The following is a 25,984-nucleotide window of genomic DNA, read 5'->3' as shown; positions in this document are numbered from 1 at the left end:
AGAGTAGATGGAATTTAGCAGGCAAGAAGTTACTATATATCAGACAAATGTGCTGAGTGTCCACTGGCAATAGGACTATTAAACACAAAGTATTTTTAAGGCATTTCAATTATTAGGTGGAGCTTGGGGGCCTACAGAAGAGGGGGAGGATCCAGATGGGTCAAGGACACAATAAGAACTTGGTTTACAGAATCAACTAAGCAGGGCTCATAGGGACTCTAAGGAACTAAAGTGACAATCATAGAGCCTCTACTGGTCTAAACTAGGGCCTCTGTATATGTGTTATGTTTGCAAAGTGTGGTGTTCTTGTGGGACTCCTAACAATGGGAATGGTGGGTGTTTCTGACTCTTGCCTGAGTCTGGACCCTTTTCCTCCTCCCAGGTTGCTTTGTCTTGCCTTGTTATGAGGGTTTGTGCCTAGTCTTATTGTAATTTATTATGCTGTGTTTGGTTGATCCGCCCGGAAGGCTGCTCTTTTATGAAGGGAAATGGAAGTGTGTATCTGAGGGAAAAGGTCAAGGCGACTGGAAGGAATGGATGGAAGGAAACTGGTCAAGATGTAATGTATAAAATAATAAAAAGAAAGAAATTTGGGACTGGAGAGGTGGCTCACAGGTTAAGAGCACTCACTGCTCTTCCAGAGGTCCTGAGTTCAATTCCCAGCAACCACATGGTGGTTCACAACCATCTATAATCAGACCTGTTGCCCTCTTTGGCCTGCAGGCATACATACAGGCAGAACATTGTATACATAATAAATAAATATTTTTAAAAATTTTTAAAAAAGAAATTTCAAATTTCCCATGACTCTACTGATGTAAGTAGGAAAATGCTAAAATTCCTGCTGGAAGTCAAAGGGTCAAATTCATTTTCAGGAGAATGGGCAGTACCATACCTTGACAAGGACTACAGAGTTATTTACAACCTTGCCTAGCTTAAGAATAAGTCAGCAAATGAAAAGAAAGGGGGAGGGAGACCAATGAAGAAAGTTCCATTAAATTACCATAGAAACAGCCAGTTTGTAGAAAGACTGTCACTTACATGAATATAGTCAACAGAGAAAGTACATGAAAAACAGTAAGTGAACCTTAAGTAAGTTTCTCCTATTTCCCAGGTCTCTGACCTAATTGTACTCAGGTGAGTGCTTTTTCCTTTTCATAAACTGTCTATTTATATAACTAGATACACACCCTTGGTTTAGTTCCTCGTTTAGGGACCCAAGAAACTGGAAATCCCAGAGGGTGTTCTCTGAAATCAGAACTACAGCTACAACAGTAAATAATTCTTATCTCCCTGAAATCAAGTCAGGAGACAAGATTTATATCTAGAATCTCTAAGAACTATAAATGAGAGGCAGACACCTATAATGCCAGTATATCTTCCTTCTCTCACGTTTCAATTTACCAGAAGCTCTTTGAAATAGCAAGAAAGCTACCTGAGAAGGGCATGAAGGAAACCTGGGGCACTAAATCTAACAGATCATTGGTTCTTTCCCTGCCTGTGGCTTTTGGTACTCTTCCATGACCAGGGTGTAGCAGTTTTTGCTAGGAATGTTCCAGGGTCACATGTTTATAAATAACAGAGTTCATTGGTTGAGCAAAATCACTCCCATATGTGCAAATGGGTTAATGAGCTAAACCAAAGAGCCCAAGTAGTGTTGGGCTACAAGTTAGGACTCCAAAAATGATTCTTTTTTCTCTGCATGAATCACTTGAATGGAAGCCAGATAACTGATTGACCCATTGAATATAGACTGTCTGGTGTTATATCTACAGGTGGAATGTTTTTGTCTTCTTTCTGTGGTTCTAGGACCACCCTTGGCTTGATTGAAGGCTTTTTTGGTAGGATCCTAATTTGACAGATTCCTTTTATATCTTCTTCCAAAATAATTAAAGTGATGATACATTATGAAAAAAATCTCTTAATCCAGGGTTAACAATATAGCTTAAGACTGCTATTCTACTATATATTCAGCCTGTTTGCTTAACCTGACTATAAGAGAACAATGTAACAATGACCTTACTTGCCTTGACTTCCCCATGTAATCAAATTTTACAATCTAAGCCAATATATAGTTGCAATCTTAAAGCACGTCCCCTTCTCTACTCCTGACCCAGATAATGCAAGTATATTTTGCTGAAAGTGAGAGTAGGTATTACACAGATTTCCCTGGGAGGCAGACAGAAGGAGAGGGGCAATATAGAAATAATAAAGTTGGTGAACTTCCAGGGTTCTTCCTCACCTTCTTGACCTGAGACAAAAGCCTGGCAACTTAAAACAAAAGTCTTGTAGGCTTTTTCTGCTGCCAGTAAGCCCCAGCTGATAGTCTGGCTTAAAAACTTTGGTGTCAAATCAGGCCATGCTTATATAACAATTGTGAATGAATCAGCCATTCTATGTTTCTTCAAATCAACCAATACTCAGATGAGGGAGAACCTTCAGCAAACATAACACCAGCCTTCTCAATGAGAGTGGACTTTTCTGTTTTATGGAGGATTAGTCTTTTTCTTAGTATGTCTTCTACATTTGTGTATGTCTTCACATTTATTTTGTTTGCTCTTATTCTCTTCTACTAACTGTTGATTTATTTTTCTTCTTTTTAGTTCTTTAACTGACGGGAGTAAATGAACATGGCAAATACTTTTCTAAAGTAATTGTTTATTTGTATATATTGTTTGATATGCAATGGTGTTTGTACTTAGGCTTGTTGGCTTGGTCAGTTAGGGTCAGTTGGAACCAGTGACCTAATCCTTTGTAAAATTCTTAAATATTTCTGTAAATTATCCCATTCATTTCATACTTGATGCTCCCCATGCTGTCCAGGAAAGACAGAGTAAAGACATGTTTTTTTGGGGGAAGACACAAAGACACACAAAATATACACATACACTGACACAGACTGACATACACATACACAGACACATGCACGCACACACGGTCACATATAGATAGACATAAGACACAGACCATTACAGATTCACAAGATAGCCTTCACATAAACACAGATTCAAATTCATAGAATAAACAGATGAAGGTAACACACAACAAGTGTGAAGTACAGAATTCAAATCTGGACTCATTCTGGGTTAAATGACTCCAAGGGGAAATGCTTTTTTATTCCTCTTAATGTGACACAAATGCATTATTGGTGACTGGAAATTCATCATTAATGGCATTAATCCATGCATTTGGCTTAAGATATCTAGTTTGTTTGCTTTGACAGCATATTTTTCTAAACATTGGCTTCATTTTGTTTGCTTTCTTACTTTCATATCGCTAAAGGCATTTGTATTTTGTTCACTTTTGAGGATTTGAAGACATTTTGCCTGTCTTGGGTTTTTTTGTTTGCGTGTTTTATTGATTTTTTTTTTGTGTGTGTGTGTGTGTGTGTGTGTGTGTGTGTGTGTGTGTAAAATGTTTTGATATATTATCATTTAGTCTTTGCCTCCTGACACTACTTCAATACCTAAGTCTGCATTTTCATTCAGTTTCTCTTTTGACTTCACCAGCCTTTATTTTAAGAATTGTGTGTGTACCTGATAACAAAAATACAAAAGATGAGAGGCACTTGTTCCTTCATACCTAAATGGGTAGATCTGTCAGGTGGACACCCTAGGATGTGCAGGCCTCATAGTGAATTCAACAAACATACTGTGTCCCTGGCTCAGAAGGAAATTTGTTGGCACACCAGGGAAATATTTGTGTGTTGAGTCACCCAGTGTGTTGCATACTCTTATGTTTGTGTAAACATGTATGATAACCCGAAGACTCATTGAAAAAAGATGGTCAAATGGTAAAAGCATAGACAATCAATCCCAAAAGCATCATGTAAGCCTGACCCAAAACACACAGATGTATTGTGAGTTCTAATAGGTCTTGGTAATAAAACCTCAGAGTCAGTTATAGGGGGAAATGCTGAGAGATTAGAGAGATAAAGGGGCAAAACCACAGCCACCTTACCTACTCCACCTCCGAGCCAAAAAGAGAGTGAATTCCTGTTTCTTCCAGCCTATATTCTTTCTCATATGAGTATGTTTTTATATAATTTACACAGTAACAAATTTCATTTTAAGTTAATATAAACTAAAACGACCCAGCATCCTTTTGCTCATCATGAAACTAAAATTTTAACAGACAAAGAATGGAAAAGGACAAAAAGAACATATTTAACCAGTGTGGCCTTTTAGTTGAAACAGAGATGGCTAATGGTCCTAGATCTTTCTTAGAACAATTGACATGAGTTTCAGTAACTGAAAGTTTTAAAATCCTGGTTTTTAAGAACATTATATATAATAGTACAATTTTAGTCAACACATTTTCTATTTGGCCCTCATCTAAGTTCCGGTTCTCCATTTCCCTGTTGTTTGAGAATGTAAATTAACCAAGAAATGACTATTCTTTCTCTAGGATGTATTTTTCTTTTATTGGACTTTTACCATCATTCAAGATACTGAACTCTTTCTTCCAAACATTAAGAGGATAACTTATGTCTGTCGTCACTTTTAGATATGGTGTGTGTGTGTGTGTGTGTGTGTGTGTGTGTGTGTGTGTGTAAATATAAGCATTAAAAGGTTTATTTTAAGGATATTTTTGTCATTTTGGGTTTTTCTCTGTTTTCAGGAAGGTTTCTTTGTATAACCTTGGCTGTCCTTGAACTACTCTGTAGACCAGGCTGGTCTTGAAATCATAGAGAACAGTGTGATTCTGCCTCCCTGGGATTAAAGACATGCACCCCTACTGCACAGTTTTAAGGATTTTTTAATTACTACTGCAATGTTTAAAACAGACAAATGGGTTTTTCAAGATCCATATCTTAGACTGCCCTACACAAAAAACAACTCCAAATATTTTAATGTCAATTTTTAAAGACTTGCTTTAAGACTTACAAAGGCATCTTAGAGTTGTAGATAACCATAATGTTACTTCATAATAATGTATTTGAAACAATTACTAATATTTTAATTTTAAAAATGAATAAATGTCAAACTATTTCTACTGTGTGTGCCTTATTCTACTTCATATGCCAGTTACCCTCTGAAAAGTGTGTAAATGTTTTTCTAACAAAAAACAATTTGTATTTGCCTGCCATAATAACTTAAATTTTAATAAATAATAATTTAAAATTGGTTGAAAAAACAAAACAGCTGTTGATGTATTTACATGTATTAATAGCTCTTAGATAATACAATACTAAAACAACATATTTTGTTTTATCCAGGTTATATTGAATAACTAGAAAATAGACATATATACATTTTATAAAGACAGTGAAAAACCTTCAATATTTTAAACACTTAAAATTATTTTGAATAAATAAGGTAGGGATTATGGTATTCAAATATTCATAACAAATCATGATTAAGTGAAAATATATAATATCTTGATTTGTACCATCATTAAACACAGAGTAGTACATTTTGTCACCTTGAAATATATAAAGTGTAAAAAGCTTGGTGTGGTAGCACATACCTTTAATCCTAGCACCGAGAATGCAGAGGTAGATAGATTTCTGTGAGTTCAAAGACAGAAATGTATATGTATAGTGAGTTCCAGGAAAGCCATGGATATGTAAAAAGGTTCTGTATCAGAAAGAAAGAAAGAAAGAAAGAAAGAAAGAAAGAAAGAAAGAAAGGAGAGAAGGAAGGAAGAAAGAATTCAAATGAAACATTAAATATTATAAACAATAAGAAATTTAATTGTAAAGTATTTCAAGAACATTAAGAGTGAGAAAATGTTTAGCTATTTGAGATACTCAAATGTTAATGGAATTGGAAATGAATATTCTCCTAGTATATTCAAAGTCAACATGTACTATTATATAATGTATGGCAATTCAACAGCTTGATTTTCATAGTGAAGAAGTGACTTGGAAGTACCTGGATACAGTCATCTTCTTCCAGTCAGAATAGAGTCTTTGATTTGATACAAGCTCTTTGTTGTTCATTTTTGAAATTATATATATGTTCAGGTGAGGAAGACTGTGAACTAATTTGAATTTTAGTTATCATAACTAGAAGTCATTTAGAACATTATATGTTTTTGCTCATTTAATAGACAAAACTTACAGGCAGATTTCATACTTAGAGGTTGCTGCATACAGCAACCTCCAAAGACTCATTTTAATATGCCTACTACCAGATAACCAAAACAAAGCAAAAACAATGGTACTTTTAGAAGGTTTTTTTTTGTTTTTGTTTGCTTGTTTTTTTAATCTCACAAGGCTTTCTCTAGGAAAAATTTTATCATTATAATTATTTTCCTTATATATTATTATTTGGGTGTATATTAGTGTCTATATGTGCTTCCTGTGCTGTTTTTATTCTTTTTATTTATAATTTGTTATGTCCTATTCCAGTTTGTATGGTATTATTATTATTATTATTATTATTATTATTACATTTTGGATGTGGGTTTGAACTCTAAAGAAGGACAGACAGAAAGGATGAGTGGGGAAATGGAGGGAAATTGGAGGAAATGGGGAATGGGAACCACAATTAGAATATATTGTATGGAAAATCTCTTTTAAATTTAAAAATTCAAAAAATTATGTCAAATGTTTCATGAATTTTGTATGGCAATAACAATGTTAAGATTAAAGTAAGTCACAAACATATTGTCAAACTGGATGTGTTTAAATCTAAGTGAGAATAATATTAAAATTAATACATGATGCAGGGTATAAATGCAATAACCTGAGATAAAATGAATCCCCTATAACATATTTTTTAAAACTGGTCTCATCTTACTAATTTAACAAAAGTAATTTTAAAATAACAAACTTTGTTTTATCCTATTGTAAAAGGGGAAGAGGTAAACATCTTCAGGGTTATAACTACTGGTAATTTATTGAAGCTCCAGTGATGATCTTCATGTTCGAGGCCGAGTTAAACTCAAAAGTTCTCAAGAAAACAAACAAAAAACAAAAAACAACATGAAAATTGAGAGGGGACTTGGCAGAAGGATTGGATAAGAAATGAAGAGAATGTATAAAATTGCCAAAAAACAAATATGTAAAACTAAATTGAGACAAAAGAAATAAAATAAAATTGGGCATTTGTCCACTAGAGATTTTGGAAACAATATAAGACTACAGATATATACATGAATTATCAAAAGAAGGGTATATGAAGAGATAAAAGGAATATTGGTGACATGATAAAAAATTTAACTCAATAAAGGCAAATTAGACAATATAATAAACAAGAAAAATAATGAAAATGACTTCGGCAGAGTCAACAAATACTCATTATGATGAAGTTTCCAAATATGAAAAATGAACAAAAACATGATCAGCTAAAGCAAAAAACAAAAAAACAAACAAAAAAAACATTAGAATGGGAGGAATATGAAAAGTAAGCCAGATTTATTAACAGGTAACAAAGAAGAAAAAAGAAGAGCAAAATTGATACTGTGAAATTTAAAAAAAAAATCTGTACTTTAAAATTTAATTACCTCCAGTGAAAACTTGCTGGAATTGCCAGTACATGAAACTCATTAAAAAGCTCAATCTTGAATAATACTTATATGACGGTGCAGAAAAAGATAATACTGCAAATAGCAGAGGTTTGAGGAGATAGGGCATTAAATGAAGCCTTGAGGCTATTTGTTTGCCTGGGTATATTACAAGTATGAGGACACTGCATTAAATTGGAGAGACATATATAGCACTGAAACTCATGGAAAAACGGGTGTTGGTAGAATGTAAAAAAACGAAGAAGCACCAGCTTTGGATTATGATCACCTGATTTAGGTCCAAGAAACTAAAGGGGCAGCATATTGAACACGAAAGTCTAATAAGGGGAGCACTTAGTCAGTCCAAGCATGACCAACAAAACTGAGAATCCGAGCATACGGATGTAGGATTACCTTGATCATCGGGCTTCCACAAGCATTTCAGCAACAACACACAAATCCTCTGGAGGCTGAGGTTCATTCAGGAGCCTGCAGCCCTGAATGGGCAAAGGATGCTAGGACATCATCTCTGCACTCCGGCCACGCAGGACCCAGAATAGGACACTGGGAACACAGAAAACCACATAGGCCACACTTACAGTGGGAACTGGGCAACTGGGGCTGGGAGGGCTTGGCCTGGCTGGTCTCCAGGGGATGTTCAGAACACTTGTGCTCTCTCACCACTCCTGCTCTGCCCAAAACCTCCAGCATGGCCTGCCAGCACATGGAGGGTTTCCGGCCCTATGGGTGGAGAGCTCCTCCTTCGCCTTTTGCAGGGTTGCAGGATATTTGCCCCACCTTGCAGTCAAACAACAAGTGTCCGGCCGCACAGCACATCCAGGTACTTCGACAGCAGCCAGCACACCTTTCCGGAAAAAAACCCCAGGCCCACCTGGGAAGACGTCACCCCTGAAACACTGTCCACTGGGGTCACTGACCAGTGCAACCTCACCTTGCTGTCTTAACCTCAAGGCTCGCCAGCATCAGCTCTGGCCATGTTCACCATACTTCTGCCTCCTCATCGCTGGCCTCCTCCCGGGCCTCGAATTCCTCCTCCTCCCTCAACATCTCAAAACCAGTTGGGCATCCACATTTCCGTGGCAAGGCTACTGGAATATACAACACTCTGTCCTGCCAGGGACCAGAAGTGCATCAGATCACACCACTCCAAAGTTTCCTCTAAGGCCTTCTAACGAAGGGATGGAAGACCTGGCAGGGCTACCAGACATTGTTTCTCAATCTCTGTCTCTTTGGCTTTGGCTTTGTCTCTGTTTGGCCCCGTCTCTGTCTCTGTTTCTGTCTCTTTCTCTGTCCTCGCCCTTTCGATCCTGTGCCTCTTTCTCTAACTGGCTGCCATTCTCGGACCACCTGTCTTCAGGAGACACACCGAACTGCTCAAGAATCGCACAAACAGGTGTGCAGTCATGGACAGTGCCTCCGTGTTTCCCTTCCCCAGAGCTCCCATGAGGCGGTTTCCCGAGGATCCTGGGTTCTCCCAAGAGAAGCTGCACACTCAGCACTCCTAGGGACCAGAAATGCCACCTGGCATTCCAGAGACGCTTGGGTGTACTGCACTGCACATGGGCCGAGGCCTGAGGCCATCCTGAACTACAAACAGCCTCGCGCCTCAGGGCCATTGCCATCACCGTTTCCGGGGCTGGCCACCACCGAGGCCCCTCTGGAGAAATCACAAACTGCTGAAGGGCACTAAACGCCATGCTTGTCCTACCTGGCTTTAACATTGCCTGGGGTCCAGAAAGGCCCACCCATTCCCTGGATGGCAGAGAACTAATCTTGGCCCCGTTGCCCTCCACTGGGAGGACAGCAAGTCTGACCTAGGAGTCTAAGAGAAATGCCACACCACCAGAGGGCTCCCGAGTGCCGACCTCTGCACAGGTCAACACCTTTGCCTCCTCCAGGTATCCCCAAGTCTCCTTTTTCTATGCCTGCCTTTCAGAAAGATCCAGGAAGGTGCCCCTGGCTGGCTGTCAATCTGCAATGCCCGTCTGACTTCGGCTGCTTTCATCCCCTCACACCTTAGGCTCTTCCTTTCCTGAAAATCAGGAAGCCTGAGTACCTTTGTGGGCCTGCAACCCCACAAACCCCGCCATCTTCCTTCAGCTCCCTGACAGAATCTCATCAAGTCAAGAGACCACAGCCACCAAAGCACAAGAAGCCACGGGCCTGGGCACATCCCACTGCCGCCTGGACTTGACAGTCTCTATCAGCAGCAACACTGCAGGGCTACATCCCACTTGAAGACTTGGAAGAAGGCCCCACCCGGGGCCTGCCATGCACTATGGGCAGGGCAAATTAGAGGGACCTCTGCTCTTCCTGCTCCCGCTGCTAAGTCCAAAATCTGGTTGAGGGCCACTGCTGGAGGCCGGAACACCTACCCACTGCCTCTCAGGATTTCTAGTCAGCAAGAGCAAGGCAAGTTTCCTGGCCAGGAGCAAAGACTGCCTCTTCACCAGGGGCGTGATTGCTAGCAGGGTGGGGGAAAGAACCGGCCCCTCGGGAGGGAGGGAGGGAGCCTGCCAGCACATGGAGGGTTGCCGCCCCTAGGGGATGAGAGCTCCTCCTTCGCCTGGTGCAGGATGTTTGCCCCACCCTGCAGTCAAGCAACAAATGTCTGGCTGGAAAGCACAACCAGGGACTTCTACAGCAGCAAGCACACCGTTCCGGAAAAGAACTTTCAGGCCCACCTGGTTAAACGTCACTCCTGAAACACTGTCCACTGTCCTCTGGGGTCACTGCCCAGTGCAACCTCACCTTGCTGTCTCAACCTCAAGGCTCGCTAGCATCAGCTCCGGCCATGTTCACCATACTTCTGCCTCCTCATCGTCTGCCTCTCCCAGGGCCTCCAAATCCTCCTCCTCCCTCAACATCTCAAAACAAGTTGGGCATCTATATTTCTGTGGCAAGGCTACTGGGGTCTACCACACTCTGCCCTGCCAGAGTGACCTGAGGTGCTTTAGGTCACACCACTCCAAAGTTTCCTCTAAGGCCTTCTAGAGAAGGGAAGGAAGACCTTGCAGGGCTACCAGACATTCTTTCTCAATCTCTGTCTCTTTGGCTTTGTCTTTGTCTCTGTTTGGCCCCGTCTCTTTCTCTGTCCCTTTCTCTGTCCTCGACCATTCGTTCCTATGCCTCTTTCTCTGACTGGCTGCCAGTCTCGGACCACCTGTCTTCAGGGGACACACCGTACTGCTCAACAGTCCCCCAGACCGGTGTGGAGTCACGGACCCTGCATCCGTGCTTCCCGTCTCAAGAGCTCCCATGAGGCGGTTTCCCAAGGAGCCTGAGGTCTCCCAAGAGAAGCTGCACACTCAAGACTCCCAGGGAGCAGAAATACCACCCAGTATTCCAGAGTCGCTGGCGTGGGCTCAACTCCACATGGGCAGAAGCCTGAGGCCGTCGTGAATTACAGACAGCCTGGCACCTTGGGGCCATTTCTAAGACTCTTTCCGGGGCTGGCCAACACAGAGGGCCCTCGGAAGGAATCACAACCTGCTGAAGAGCATAAAACACCATACCTGTGCAACCTGGCTATGACATTGCCTGGAGTCTAGACAGGCAGCAAACTAGGTCCCTGGATGGCAGAAAAATATCTTGGCACCATTGCCGTCCACGGGGAGGCCAGCAAGCCTGAGCAAGGTGCCACGCCACCAGAAGTCTCCCGAGTGCCGCTTCCTGCACGGGTCAACACCTTCGCCTCCTCTAGGTATCCTGAGGCCTCCTTGTGCTATGCGTGCCTTCCAGAAAAGCCCAGTAAGGATTCCCTGGCTAGCTGTCTATCTGCAATGCCCGTCTGGATTCGGCTGCCTTCATCTCCTCAAACCTTAGGCTCTTCTTTTCCTATAAATCAGGACTCACGAGTACCTTGCGGCGCTGCCCCCCCCCCCAAATCTCAACCATCTTCCATCAGCTCCCTGAAAGAATCTCATCAAGTCAAGAGACCACAGCAACCAAAGCACAAGAAGCCATGAGCCAGGGCACCTCCCACTGCAGCCTGGACTTGACAGTCTCTCTCAGCAGCAACACTGCAGGGCTACAACCCACTTAAAACTTGGAATAAGGCTCCACCCGGGGCCTGCCATCCACTATGGGCAGGGCAAATCAGTTGGGGACTCTACTCTTCCTGCTCCCTCTGCTAAGGCCGAGATCTGGCTGAGGGCCACTGCTGGAGGCTAGCACACCCCCCACCCCATATCTTCTCAGGATTTCTAGTCAGCAAGAGCGAGGCAATTTTCCCGGCAAGAGGCAATCACTGTGTCTTCACCATGGGCGTGACTGCTAGCAGAGTGGGGCAAAGAACCAGCCCCTCGGGAGGGAGGGACTCTGCCTACTGCTGGAGGAGGGCAGGAGCAGAGGAGTGGCTCCCAAGCCTGTGTCTGACTCCCGGAGGATTTGGGCGACCCAAGGTGCCGGACCTCAGTCCCGATGAGAGAGGCGTATTGAGCTTTCACTCATTTTGTTCAGCTTTTCCAAGGAATGTTTGATTTGAATCATCATCGATCCACGCACACTGCAGTGCCCTTGCACACAGATATTCAGCACGGACACTCATGGACAGCGCGGGTGTTGGTGGGGTGCCAGAAGAAATATCATCGAGTGCCTCAGCCCGGGCATGGGAACACACTGCAATGGGCCCCTTGCACGCAACGGGGCAGTACCTCCAGGACCTAAGTCTGCCAAGGGTGCAGACAGTCCCAGGGTTCTCGAATGGTCAGTCCCAGCAGCACCACCAAGGCCCGAGAATCCTGAGCATATGGGGCACTTCTTGGGAAGCTTACCTTCATCTTCGTGCCTTCTCAGGCATGTCAGCCACATCAAACAACTTCTCTTAGGTGGAGGCTCAGTCAGAAGCCTGCAGCCCTCGGCAAAAGTCGCTAAGCCACCCTCTCTGCACCCCGGCCAGGCCGGACCCAGGATTGGACACTGTGAACACAGAAAACCACATAGGCCACCATTATAGTGGGAACTCTTCAACCGGTTCTGGGAGGGCTTGGCCTGGCTGGTCTCCACGGGATATTCAGAACACTTGTGCTCTCTCACCACTCCTGCTCTGCCCAAAACCTCCAGCATGGCCTGCCAGCACATGGAGGGTTGCCTCCCCTAGGGGATGAGAGCTCCTCCTTCGCCTGGTGGAGGATGTTTGCCCCACCCTGCAGTCAAGCAACAAATGTCTGGCTGGAAAGTACAACCAGTGACTTCTACAGCAGCAAGCACACCGTTCCGGAGAAGAACGTTCAGGCCCACCTGGTTAAACGTCACTCCTGAAACACTGTCCACTGTCCTCTGGGGTCACTGCCCAGTGCAACCTCACCTTGCTGTCTCAACCTCAAGGCTCGCTAGCATCAGCTCCGGCCATGTTCACCATACTTCTGCCTCCTCATCGTCTGCCTCTCCCAGGGCCTCCAAATCCTCCTCCTCCCTCAACATCTCAAAACAAGTTGGGCATCTATATTTCTGTGGCAAGGCTACTGGGGTCTACCACACTCTGCCCTGCCAGAGTGACCTGAGGTGCTTTAGGTCACACCACTCTAAAGTTTCCTCTAAGGCCTTCTAGAGAAGGGAAGGAAGACCTTGCAGGGCTACCAGACATTCTTTCTCAATCTCTGTCTCTTTGGCTTTGTCTTTGTCTCTGTTTGGCCCCGTCTCTTTCTCTGTCCCTTTCTCTGTCCTCGACCATTCGTTCCTGTGCCTCTTTCTCTGACTGGCTGCCAGTCTCGGACCACCTGTCTTCAGGGGACACACTGTACTACTCAACAGTCCCCCAGACCGGTGTGGAGTCACAGACCCTGCATCCGTGCTTCCTGTCTCAATAGCTCCCATGAGGCGGTTTCCCAAGGAGCCTGAGGTCTCCCAAGAGAAGCTGCACACTCAAAACTCCCAGGGAGCAGAAATACCACCCAGCATTCCAGAGTCGCTGGCGTGGGCTCAACTCCACATGGGCAGAAGCCTGAGGCCGTCGTGAATTACAGACAGCCTGGCACCTCGGGGCCATTTCTAAGACTCTTACCGGGGCTGGCCACCACAGAGGGCCCTCGGAAGGAATCACAACCTGCTGAAGAGCATAAAACACCATACCTGTGCAACCTGGCTATGACATTGCCTGGAGTCTAGACAGGCAGCAAACTAGGTCCCTGGATGGCAGAAAAATATCTTGGCACCATTGCCGTCCACGGGGAGGCCAGCAAGCCTGAGCAAGGTGCCACGCCACCAGAATTCTCCCGAGTGCCGCTTCCTGCACGGGTCAACACCTTCGCCTCCTCTAGGTATCCTGAGGCCTCATTGTGTTATGCGTGCCTTCCAGAAAAGCCCAGTAAGGATTCCCTGGCTAGCTGTCTATCTGCAATGCCCGTCTGGATTCGGCTGCCTTCATCTCCTCAAACCTTAGGCTCTTCTTTTCCTATAAATCAGGACTCACGAGTACCTTGCGGCGCTGCCCCCCCCCCCAAATCTCAACCATCTTCCATCAGCTCCCTGAAAGAATCTCATCAAGTCAAGAGACCACAGCAACCAAAGCACAAGAAGCCATGAGCCAGGGCACCTCCCACTGCAGCCTGGACTTGACAGTCTCTCTCAGCAGCAACACTGCAGGGCTACAACCCACTTAAAACTTGGAATAAGGCTCCACCCGGGGCCTGCCATCCACTATGGGCAGGGCAAATCAGTTGGGGACTCTACTCTTCCTGCTCCCTCTGCTAAGGCCGAGATCTGGCTGAGGGCCACTGCTGGAGGCTAGCACACCCCCCACCCCATATCTTCTCAGGATTTCTAGTCAGCAAGAGCGAGGCAATTTTCCCGGCAAGAGGCAATCACTGTGTCTTCACCATGGGCGTGACTGCTAGCAGAGTGGGGCAAAGAACCAGCCCCTCGGGAGGGAGGGACTCTGCCTACTGCTGGAGGAGGGCAGGAGCAGAGGAGTGGCTCCCAAGCCTGTGTCTGACTCCCGGAGGATTTGGGCGACCCAAGGTGCCGGACCTCAGTCCCGATGAGAGAGGCGTATTGAGCTTTCACTCATTTTGTTCAGCTTTTCCAAGGAATGTTTGATTTGAATCATCATCGATCCACGCACACTGCAGTGCCCTTGCACACAGATATTCAGCACGGACACTCATGGACAGCGCGGGTGTTGGTGGGGTGCCAGAAGAAATATCCACGAGTGCCTCAGCCCGGGCATGGGAACACACTGCAATGGGCCCCTTGCACGCAACGGGGCAGTACCTCCAGGACCTAAGTCTGCCAAGGGTGCAGACAGTCCCAGGGTTCTCGAATGGTCAGTCCCAGCAGCACCACCAAGGCCCGAGAATCCTGAGCATATGGGGCACTTCTTGGGAAGCTTACCTTCATCTTCGTGCCTTCTCAGGCATGTCAGCCACATCAAACAACTTCTCTTAGGTGGAGGCTCAGTCAGTAGCCTGCAGCCCTCGGCAAAAGTCGCTAAGCCACCCTCTCTGCACCCCGGCCAGGCCGGACCCAGGATTGGACACTGTGAACACAGAAAACCACATAGGCCACCATTATAGTGGGAACTCTTCAACCGGTTCTGGGAGGGCTTGGCCTGGCTGGTCTCCACGGGATATTCAGAACACTTGTGCTCTCTCACCACTCCTGCTCTGCCCAAAACCTCCAGCATGGCCTGCCAGCACATGGAGGGTTGCCTCCCCTAGGGGATGAGAGCTCCTCCTTCGCCTGGTGGAGGATGTTTGCCCCACCCTGCAGTCAAGCAACAAATGTCTGGCTGGAAAGTACAACCAGTGACTTCTACAGCAGCAAGCACACCGTTCCGGAGAAGAACGTTCAGGCCCACCTGGTTAAACGTCACTCCTGAAACACTGTCCACTGTCCTCTGGGGTCACTGCCCAGTGCAACCTCACCTTGCTGTCTCAACCTCAAGGCTCGCTAGCATCAGCTCCGGCCATGTTCACCATACTTCTGCCTCCTCATCGTCTGCCTCTCCCAGGGCCTCCAAATCCTCCTCCTCCCTCAACATCTCAAAACAAGTTGGGCATCTATATTTCTGTGGCAAGGCTACTGGGGTCTACCACACTCTGCCCTGCCAGAGTGACCTGAGGTGCTTTAGGTCACACCACTCTAAAGTTTCCTCTAAGGCCTTCTAGAGAAGGGAAGGAAGACCTTGCAGGGCTACCAGACATTCTTTCTCAATCTCTGTCTCTTTGGCTTTGTCTTTGTCTCTGTTTGGCCCCGTCTCTTTCTCTGTCCCTTTCTCTGTCCTCGACCATTCGTTCCTGTGCCTCTTTCTCTGACTGGCTGCCAGTCTCGGACCACCTGTCTTCAGGGGACACACTGTACTACTCAACAGTCCCCCAGACCGGTGTGGAGTCACAGACCCTGCATCCGTGCTTCCTGTCTCAATAGCTCCCATGAGGCGGTTTCCCAAGGAGCCTGAGGTCTCCCAAGAGAAGCTGCACACTCAAAACTCCCAGGGAGCAGAAATACCACCCAGCATTCCAGAGTCGCTGGCGTGGGCTCAACTCCACATGGGCAGAAGCCTGAGGCCATCGTGAATTACAGACAGCCTGGCACCTCGGGGCCATTTCTAAGACTCTTACCGGGGCTGGCCACCACAGAGGGCCCTCGGAAGGAATCACAACCTGCTGAAGAGCATAAAACATCCATACCTGTGCAACCTGGCTATGACATTGCCTGGAGTCTAGACAGGCAGCAAACTAGGTCCCTGGATGGCAGAAAAATATCTTGGCACCATTGCCGTCCACGGGGAGGCCAGCAAACCTGAGCTAGGTGCCACGCCACCAGAAGTCTCCCGAGTGCCGCTTCCTGCACGGGTCAACACCTTCGCCTCCTCTAGGTATCCTGAGGCCTCCTTGTGCTATGCGTGCCTTCCAGAAAAGCTCAGTAAGGATTCCCTGGCTAGCTGTCTATCTGCAATGTCCGTCTGGATTCGGCTGCCTTCATCCCCTCAAACCTTAGGCTCTTCTTTTCCTCTAAATCAGGACTCACGAGTACCTTGCGGGGCTGCCCTTCCCACAAATCTCCGCCATCTTCCATCAGCTCCCTGACAGAATCTCATCAAGTCAAGAGACCACAGCCACCAAAGCACAAGAAGCCATGAGCCAGGGCACCTCCCACTGCAGCCTGGACTTGACAGTCTCTCTCACTCAGCAGAAACACTGCAGGGCTACAACCCACTTAAAACTTGGAACAAGGCTCCACCCGGGGCCTGCCATCCACTATGGGCAGGGCAAATCAGTTGGGGACTCTGCTCTTCCTGATCCCTCTGCTAAGGCCGAGATCTGGCTGAGGGCCACTGCTGGAGGCTAGCACACCCCCCACCCCATATCTTCTCAGGATTTCTAGTCAGCAAGAGCGAGGCAATTTTCCCGGCAAGCGGCAACCACTGTGTCTTCACCATGGACGTGATTGCTAGCAGAGTGGGGCAAAGAACCAGCCCCTCAGGAGGGAGGGAGTCTGCCTACTGCTGGAGGAGGGCAGGAGCAGAGGAGTGGCTCCCAAGCCTGTGTCTGACTCCCGGAGGATTTGGGCGACCCAAGGTGCCGGACCTCAGTCCCGATGAGAGAGGCGTATTGAGCTTTCACTCATTTTGTTCAGCTTTTCCAAGGAATGTTTGATTTGAATCATCATCGATCCACGCACACTGCAGTGCCCTTGCACACAGATATTCAGCACGGACACTCATGGACAGCGCGGGTGTTGGTGGGGTGCCAGAAGAAATATCCACGAGTGCCCCAGCCCGGGCATGGGAACACACTGCAATGGGCCCCTTGCACGCAACGGGGCAGCACCTCCAGGACCTAAGTCTGCCAAGGGTGCAGACAGTCCCAGGATTCTCGAATGGTCAGTCCCAGCAGCACCACCAAGGCCCGAGAATCCTGAGCATATGGGGCACTTCTTGGGAAGCTTACCTTCATCTTCGTGCCTTCTCAGGCATGTCAGCCACATCAAACAACTTCTCTTAGGTGGAGGCTCAGTCTGGAGCCTGCAGCCCTCGGCAAAGGTCACTAAGCCACCCTCTCTGCACCCCGGCCAGGCCGGACCCAGGATTGGACACTGTGAACACAGAAAACCACATAGGCCACCATTACAGTGGGAACTCTTCAACCGGGTCTGGGAGGGCTTGGCCGGGCTGGTCTCCACGGGATGTTCAGAACACTTGTGCTCTCTCACCACTCCTGCTCTGCCCAAAACCTCCAGCATGGCCTGCCAGCACATGGAGGGTTGCCGCCCCTAGGGGATGAGATCTCCTCCTTCGCCTGGTGCAGGATGTTTGCCCCACCCTGCAGTCTAGCAACAAATGTCTGCCTGGAAAGCACAACCAGGGACTTCTACAGCAGCAAGCACACCGTTCCGGAAAAGAAATTTCAGGCCCACCTGGTTAAACGTCACTCCTGAAACACTGTCCACTGTCCTCTGGGGTCACTGCCCAGTGCAACCTCACCTTGCTGTCTCAACCTCAAGGCTCGCTAGCATCAGCTCCGGCCATGTTCACCATACTTCTGCCTCCTCATCGTCTGCCTCTCCCAAGGCCTCCAAATCCTCCTCCTCCCTCAACATCTCAAACCAGTTGGGCATCTATATTTCTGTGGTAAGGCTACTGGGGTCTACCACACTCTGCCCTGCCAGAGTGACCTGAGGTGCTTTAGGTCACACCACTCCAAAGTTTCCTCTAAGGCCTTCTAGAGAAGGGAAGGAAGACCTTGCAGGGCTACCAGACATTCTTTCTCAATCTCTGTCTCTTTGGCTTTGTCTTTGTCTCTGTTTGGCCCCGTCTCTTTCTCTGTCCCTTACTCTGTCCTCGACCATTCGTTCCTGTGCCTCTTTCTCTGACTGGCTGCCAGTCTCGGACCACCTGTCTTCAGGGGACACACCGTACTACTCAACAGTCCCCCAGACCGGTGTGGAGTCACGGACCCTGCATCCGTGCTTCCCGTCTCAAAAGCTTCCATGAGGCGGTTTCCCAAGGAGCCTGAGGTCTCCCAAGAGAAGCTGCACACTCAAAACTCCCAGGGAGCAGAAATACCACCCAGCATTCCAGAGTCGCTGGCGTGGGCTCAACTCCACATGGGCAGAAGCCTGAGGCCATCGTGAATTACAGACAGCCTGGCACCTCGGGGCCATTTCTAAGACTCTTACCGGGGCTGGCCACCACAGAGGGCCCTCGGAAGGAATCACAACCTGCTGAAGAGCATAAAACATCCATACCTGTGCAACCTGGCTATGACATTGCCTGGAGTCTAGACAGGCAGCAAACTAGGTCCCTGGATGGCAGAAAAATATCTTGGCACCATTGCCGTCCAGGGGGAGGCCAGCAAGCCTGAGCAAGGTGCAATGCCACCAGAAGTCTCCCGAGTGCCGCTTCCTGCACGGGTCAACACCTTCGCCTCCTCTAGGTATCCTGAGGCCTCCTTGTGCTATGCGTGCCTTCCAGAAAAGCCCAGTAAGGATTCCCTGGCTAGCTGTCTATCTGCAATGCCCGTCTGGATTCGGCTGCCTTCATCCCCTCAAACCTTAGGCTCTTCTTTTCCTCTAAATCAGGACTCACGAGTACCTTGCGGAGCTGCCCTCCCCACAAATCCCCGCCATCTTCCATCAGCTCCCTGACAGAATATCATCAAGTCAAGAGACCACAGCCACCAAAGCACAAGAAGCCATGAGCCAGGGCACCTCCCACTGCAGCCTGGACTTGACAGTCTCTCTCACTCAGCAGAAACACTGCAGGGCTACAACCCACTTAAAACTTGGAACAAGGCTCCAGGAGGGGCCTGCCATCCACTATGGGCAGGGCAAATCAGTTGGGGACTCTGCTCTTCCTGCTCCCTCTGCTAAGGCCGAGATCTGGCTGAGGGCCACTGCTGGAGGCTAACACACCCCCCACCCCATATCTTCTCAGGATTTCTAGTCAGCAAGAGCGAGGCAATTTTCCCGGCAAGCGGCAACCACTGTGTCTTCACCACGGGCGTGACTGTTAGCAGAGTGGGGCAAAGAACCAGCCCCTCGGGAGGGAGGGAGTCTGCCTACTGCTGGAGGAGGGCAGGAGCAGAGGAGTGGCTCCCAAGCCTGTGTCTGACTCCCGGAGGATTTGGGCGACCCAAGGTGCCGGACCTCAGTCCCGATGAGAGAGGCGTATTGAGCTTTCACTCATTTTGTTCAGCTTTTCCAAGGAATGTTTGATTTGAATCATCATCGATCCACGCACACTGCAGTGCCCTTGCACACAGATATTCAGCACGGACACTCATGGACAGCGCGGGTGTTGGTGGGGTGCCAGAAGAAATATCATCGAGTGCCCCAGCCCGGGCATGGGAACACACTGCAATGGGCCCCTTGCACGCAACGGGGCAGCACCTCCAGGACCTAAGTCTGCCAAGGGTGCAGACAGTCCCAGGGTTCTCGAATGGTCAGTCCCAGCAGCACCACCAAGGCCCGAGAATCCTGAGCATATGGGGCACTTCTTGGGAAGCTTACCTTCATCTTCGTGCCTTCTCAGGCATGTCAGCCACATCAAACAACTTCTCTTAGGTGGAGGCTCAGTCAGGAGCCTGCAGCCCTCGGCAAAGGTCGCTAAGCCACCCTCTCTGCACCCCGGCCAGGCCGGACCCAGGATTGGACACTGTGAACACAGAAAACCACATAGGCCACCATTATAGTGGGAACTCTTCAACCGGGTCTGGGAGGGCTTGGCCGGGCTGGTCTCCACGGGATGTTCAGAACACTTGTGCTCTCTCACCACTCCTGCTCTGCCCAAAACCTCCAGCATGGCCTGCCAGCACATGGAGGGTTGCCGCCCCTAGGGGATGAGATCTCCTCCTTCGCCTGGTGCAGGATGTTTGCCCCACCCTGCAGTCAAGCAACAAATGTCTGCCTGGAAAGCACAACCAGGGACTTCTACAGCAGCAAGCACACCGTCCGGAAAAGAACTTTCAGGCCCACCTGGTTAAACGTCACTCCTGAAACACTGTCCACTGTCCTCTGGGGTCACTGCCCAGTGCAACCTCACCTTGCTGTCTCAACCTCAAGGCTCGCTAGCATCAGCTCCGGCCATGTTCACCATACTTCTGCCTCCTCATCGTCTGCCTCTCCCAAGGCCTCCAAATCCTCCTCCTCCCTCAACATCTCAAACCAGTTGGGCATCTATATTTCTGTGGTAAGGCTACTGGGGTCTAACACACTCTGCCCTGCCAGAGTGACCTGAGGTGCTTTAGGTCACACCACTCCAAAGTTTCCTCTAAGGCCTTCTAGAGAAGGGAAGGAAGACCTTGCAGGGCTACCAGACATTCTTTCTCAATCTCTGTCTCTTTGGCTTTGTCTTTGTCTCTGTTTGGCCCCGTCTCTTTCTCTGTCCCTTACTCTGTCCTCGACCATTCGTTCCTGTGCCTCTTTCTCTGACTGGCTGCCAGTCTCGGACCACCTGTCTTCAGGGGACACACCGTACTACTCAACAGTCCCCCAGACCGGTGTGGAGTCACGGACCCTGCATCCATGCTTCCCGTCTCAAGAGCTTCCATGAGGCGGTTTCCCAAGGAGCCTGAGGTCTCCCAAGAGAAGCTGCACACTCAAAACTCCCAGGGAGCAGAAATACCACCCAGCATTCCAGAGTCGCTGGCGTGGGCTCAACTCCACATGGGCAGAAGCCTGAGGCCATCGTGAATTACAGACAGCCTGGCACCTCGGGGCCATTTCTAAGACTCTTACCGGGGCTGGCCACCACAGAGGGCCCTCGGAAGGAATCACAACCTGCTGAAGAGCATAAAACATCCATACCTGTGCAACCTGGCTATGACATTGCCTGGAGTCTAGACAGGCAGCAAACTAGGTCCCTGGATGGCAGAAAAATATCTTGGCACCATTGCCGTCCACGGGGAGGCCAGCAAGCCTGAGCTAGGTGCCAGGCCACCAGAAGTCTCCCGAGTGCCGCTTCCTGCACGGGTCAACACCTTCGCCTCCTCTAGGTATCCTCAGGCCTGCTTGTGCTATGCGTGCCTTCCAGAAAAGCCCAGTAAGGATTCCCTGGCTAGCTGTCTATCTGCAATGCCCGTCTGGATTCGGCTGCCTTCATCCCCTCAAACCTTAGGCTCTTCTTTTCCTCTAAATCAGGACTCACGAGTACCTTGCGGGGCTGCCCTCCCCACAAATCCCCGCCATCTTCCATCAGCTCCCTGACAGAATATCATCAAGTCAAGAGACCACAGCCACCAAAGCACAAGAAGCCATGAGCCAGGGCACCTCCCACTGCAGCCTGGACTTGACAGTCTCTCTCACTCAGCAGAAACACTGCAGGGCTACAACCCACTTAAAACTTGGAACAAGGCTCCACCCGGGGCCTGCCATCCACTATGGGCAGGGCAAATCAGTTGGGGACTCTGCTCTTCCTGATCCCTCTGCTAAGGCCGAGATCTGGCTGAGGGCCACTGCTGGAGGCTAGCACACCCCCCACCCCATATCTTCTCAGGATTTCTAGTCAGCAAGAGCGAGGCAATTTTCCCGGCAAGCGGCAACCACTGTGTCTTCACCATGGACGTGATTGCTAGCAGAGTGGGGCAAAGAACCAGCCCCTCAGGAGGGAGGGAGTCTGCCTACTGCTGGAGGAGGGCAGGAGCAGAGGAGTGGCTCCCAAGCCTGTGTCTGACTCCCGGAGGATTTGGGCGACCCAAGGTGCCGGACCTCAGTCCCGATGAGAGAGGCGTATTGAGCTTTCACTCATTTTGTTCAGCTTTTCCAAGGAATGTTTGATTTGAATCATCATCGATCCACGCACACTGCAGTGCCCTTGCACACAGATATTCAGCACGGACACTCATGGACAGCGCGGGTGTTGGTGGGGTGCCAGAAGAAATATCATCGAGTGTCCCAGCCCGGGCATGGGAACACACTGCAATGGGCCCCTTGCACGCAACGGGGCAGCACCTCCAGGACCTAAGTCTGCCAAGGGTGCAGACAGTCCCAGGATTCTCGAATGGTCAGTCCCAGCAGCACCACCAAGGCCCGAGAATCCTGAGCATATGGGGCACTTCTTGGGAAGCTTACCTTCATCTTCGTGCCTTCTCAGGCATGTCAGCCACATCAAACAACTTCTCTTAGGTGGAGGCTCAGTCAGGAGCCTGCAGCCCTCGGCAAAGGTCGCTAAGCCACCCTCTCTGCACCCCGGCCAGGCCGGACCCAGGATTGGACACTGTGAACACAGAAAACCACATAGGCCACCATTATAGTGGGAACTCTTCAACCGGGTCTGGGAGGGCTTGGCCGGGCTGGTCTCCACGGGATGTTCAGAACACTTGTGCTCTCTCACCACTCCTGCTCTGCCCAAAACCTCCAGCATGGCCTGCCAGCACATGGAGGGTTGCCGCCCCTAGGGGATGAGATCTCCTCCTTCGCCTGGTGCAGGATGTTTGCCCCACCCTGCAGTCTAGCAACAAATGTCTGCCTGGAAAGCACAACCAGGGACTTCTACAGCAGCAAGCACACCGTTCCGGAAAAGAAATTTCAGGCCCACCTGGTTAAACGTCACTCCTGAAACACTGTCCACTGTCCTCTGGGGTCACTGCCCAGTGCAACCTCACCTTGCTGTCTCAACCTCAAGGCTCGCTAGCATCAGCTCCGGCCATGTTCACCATACTTCTGCCTCCTCATCGTCTGCCTCTCCCAGGGCCTCCAAATCCTCCTCCTCCCTCAACATCTCAAAACCAGTTGGGCATCTATATTTCTGTGGCAAGGCTACTGGGGTCTACCACACTCTGCCCTGCCAGAGTGACCTGAGGTGCTTTAGGTCACACCACTCCAAAGTTTCCTCTAAGGCCTTCTAGAGAAGGGAAGGAAGACCTTGCAGGGCTACCAGACATTCTTTCTAAATCTCTGTCTCTTTGGCTTTGTCTTTGTCTCTGTTTGGCCCCGTCTCTTTCTCTGTCCCTTACTCTGTCCTCGACCATTCGTTCCTGTGCCTCTTTCTCTGACTGGCTGCCAGTCTCGGACCACCTGTCTTCAGGGGACACACCGTACTACTCAACAGTCCCCCAGACCGGTGTGGAGTCACGGACCCTGCATCCGTGCTTCCCGTCTCAAAAGCTTCCATGAGGCGGTTTCCCAAGGAGCCTGAGGTCTCCCAAGAGAAGCTGCACACTCAAAACTCCCAGGGAGCAGAAATACCACCCAGCATTCCAGAGTCGCTTGTGTGGGCTCAACTCCACATGGGCAGAAGCCTGAGGCCATCGTGAATTACAGACAGCCTGGCACCTCGGGGCCATTTCTAAGACTCTTACCGGGGCTGGCCACCACAGAGGGCCCTCGGAAGGAACACAACCTGCTGAAGAGCATAAAACATCCATACCTGTGCAACCTGGCTATGACATTGCCTGGAGTCTAAACAGGCAGCAAACTAGGTCCCTGGATGGCAGAAAAATATCTTGGCACCATTGCCGTCCACGGGGAGGCCAGCAAGCCTGAGCAAGGTGCCACGCCACCAGAATTCTCCCGAGTGCCGCTTCCTGCACGGGTCAACACCTTCGCCTCCTCTAGGTATCCTGAGGCCTCCTTGTGCTATGCGTGCCTTCCAGAAAGGCCCAGTAAGGATTCCCTGGCTAGCTGTCTATCTGCAATGCCCGTCTGGATTCGGCTGCCTTCATCCCCTCAAACCTTAGGCTCTTCTTTTCCTCTAAATCAGGACTCACGAGTACCTTGCGGGGCTGCCCTCCCCACAAATCCCCGCCATCTTCCATCAGCTCCCTGACAGAATCTCATCAAGTCAGGAGACCACAGCCACCAAAGCACAAGAAGCCATGAGCCAGGGCACCTCCCACTGCAGCCTGGACTTGACAGTCTCTCTCAGCAGCAACACTGGAGGGCTACAACCCACTTAAAACTTGGAACAAGGCTCCACCCGGGCCCTGCCATCCATTATGGGCAGGGCAAATCAGTTGGGGACTCTGCTCTTCCTGCTCCCTTTGCTAAGGCCGAGATCTGGCTGAGGGCCACTGCTGGAGGCTAGCACACCCCCCACCCCATATCTTCTCAGGATTTCTAGTCAGCAAGAGCGAGGCAATTTTCCCGACAAGAGGCAACCACTGTGTCTTCACCATGGGCGTGACTGCTAGCAGAGTGGGGCAAAGAACCAGCCCCTCGGGAGGGAGGGACTCTGCCTACTGCTGGAGGAGGGCAGGAGCAGAGGAGTGGCTCCCAAGCCTGTGTCTGACTCCCGGAGGATTTGGGCGACCCAAGGTGCCGGACCTCAGTCCCGATGAGAGAGGCGTATTGAGCTTTCACTCATTTTGTTCAGCTTTTCCAAGGAATGTTTGATTTGAATCATCATCGATCCATGCACGCTGCAGTGCCCTTGCACACAGATATTCAGCACGGACACTCATGGACAGCGCGGGTGTTGGTGGGGTGCCAGAAGAAATATCATCGAGTGTCCCAGCCCGGGCATGGGAACACACTGCAATGGGCCCCTTGCACGCAACGGGGCAGCACCTCCAGGACCTAAGTCTGCCAAGGGTGCAGACAGTCCCAGGGTTCTCGAATGGTCAGTCCCAGCAGCACCACCAAGGCCCGAGAATCCTGAGCATATGGGGCACTTCTTGGGAAGCTTACCTTCATCTTCGTGCCTTCTCAGGCATGTCAGCCACATCAAACAACTTCTCTTAGGTGGAGGCTCAGTCAGGAGCCTGCAGCCCTCGGCAAAGGTCGCTAAGCCACCCTCTCTGCACCCCGGCCAGGCCGGACCCAGGATTGGACACTGTGAACACAGAAAACCACATAGGCCACCATTACAGTGGGAACTCTTCAACCGGGTCTGGGAGGGCTTGGCCGGGCTGGTCTCCACGGGATGTTCAGAACACTTGTGCTCTCTCACCACCTCTGCTCTGCCCAAAACCTCCAGCATGGCCTGCCAGCACATGGAGGGTTGCCGCCCCTAGGGGATGAGAGCTCCTCCTTCGCCTGGTGCAGGATGTTTGCCCCACCCTGCAGTCAAGCAACAAATGTCTGGCTGGAAAGCACAACCAGGGACTTCTACAGCAGCAAGCACACCGTTCCGGAAAAGAACTTTCAGGCCCACCTGGTTAAACGTCACTCCTGAAACACTGTCCACTGTCCTCTGGGGTCACTGCCCAGTGCAACCTCACCTTGCTGTCTCAACCTCAAGGCTCGCTAGCATCAGCTCCGGCCATGTTCACCATACTTCTGCCTCCTCATCGTCTGCCTCTCCCAGGTCCTCCAAATCCTCCTCTTCCCTCAACATCTCAAAACCAGTTGGGCATCTATATTTCTGTGGCAAGGCTACTGGGGTCTACCACACTCTCCCCTGCCAGAGTGACCTGAGGTGCTTTAGGTCACACGACTCCAAAGTTTCCTCTAAGGCCTTCTAGAGAAGGGAAGGAAGACCTTGCAGGGCTAACAGACATTCTTTCTCAATCTCTGTCTCTTTGGCTTTGGCTTTGTCTCTGTTTGGCCCCGTCTCTTTCTCTGTCCTCGACCATTCGTTCCTGTGCCTTTTTCTCTGACTGGCTGCCAGTCTCGGACCACCTGTCTTCAG

At 49.3% G+C, this 25,984-nt stretch overlaps 6 non-coding genes across 6 annotated transcripts; all 6 read right to left on the bottom strand.

Moving 5' to 3' along the window:
• Positions 1 to 11,881: 11,881 nt before the first annotated feature.
• Positions 11,882 to 11,973, bottom strand: LOC118237629. The gene has a single exon (XR_003488675.1). It is a non-coding gene; the product is annotated as a small nucleolar RNA SNORD116 (small nucleolar RNA).
• Positions 11,974 to 14,438: 2,465 nt separating this feature from the next.
• On the bottom strand, positions 14,439 to 14,530 carry LOC113838368. Its single transcript, XR_003488681.1, has one exon. It is a non-coding gene; the product is annotated as a small nucleolar RNA SNORD116 (small nucleolar RNA).
• Positions 14,531 to 16,999: 2,469 nt separating this feature from the next.
• Positions 17,000 to 17,091, bottom strand: LOC113838369. Its single transcript, XR_003488682.1, has one exon. It is a non-coding gene; the product is annotated as a small nucleolar RNA SNORD116 (small nucleolar RNA).
• A 2,468-nt stretch (positions 17,092 to 19,559) lies between these two features.
• Positions 19,560 to 19,651, bottom strand: LOC113838370. Its single transcript, XR_003488683.1, has one exon. It is a non-coding gene; the product is annotated as a small nucleolar RNA SNORD116 (small nucleolar RNA).
• A 2,467-nt stretch (positions 19,652 to 22,118) lies between these two features.
• Positions 22,119 to 22,210, bottom strand: LOC113838371. Its single transcript, XR_003488684.1, has one exon. It is a non-coding gene; the product is annotated as a small nucleolar RNA SNORD116 (small nucleolar RNA).
• A 2,464-nt stretch (positions 22,211 to 24,674) lies between these two features.
• On the bottom strand, positions 24,675 to 24,766 carry LOC113838367. Its single transcript, XR_003488676.1, has one exon. It is a non-coding gene; the product is annotated as a small nucleolar RNA SNORD116 (small nucleolar RNA).
• Positions 24,767 to 25,984: the final 1,218 nt, after the last annotated feature.

This window comes from Cricetulus griseus, chromosome 3 (assembly GCF_003668045.3).
Source record: "Cricetulus griseus strain 17A/GY chromosome 3, alternate assembly CriGri-PICRH-1.0, whole genome shotgun sequence".
NCBI lineage: Eukaryota > Metazoa > Chordata > Mammalia > Rodentia > Cricetidae > Cricetulus > Cricetulus griseus.
Note: the sequence above shows the minus strand (reverse complement) of the source record. Positions and strands in the feature narration are given on the sequence as shown.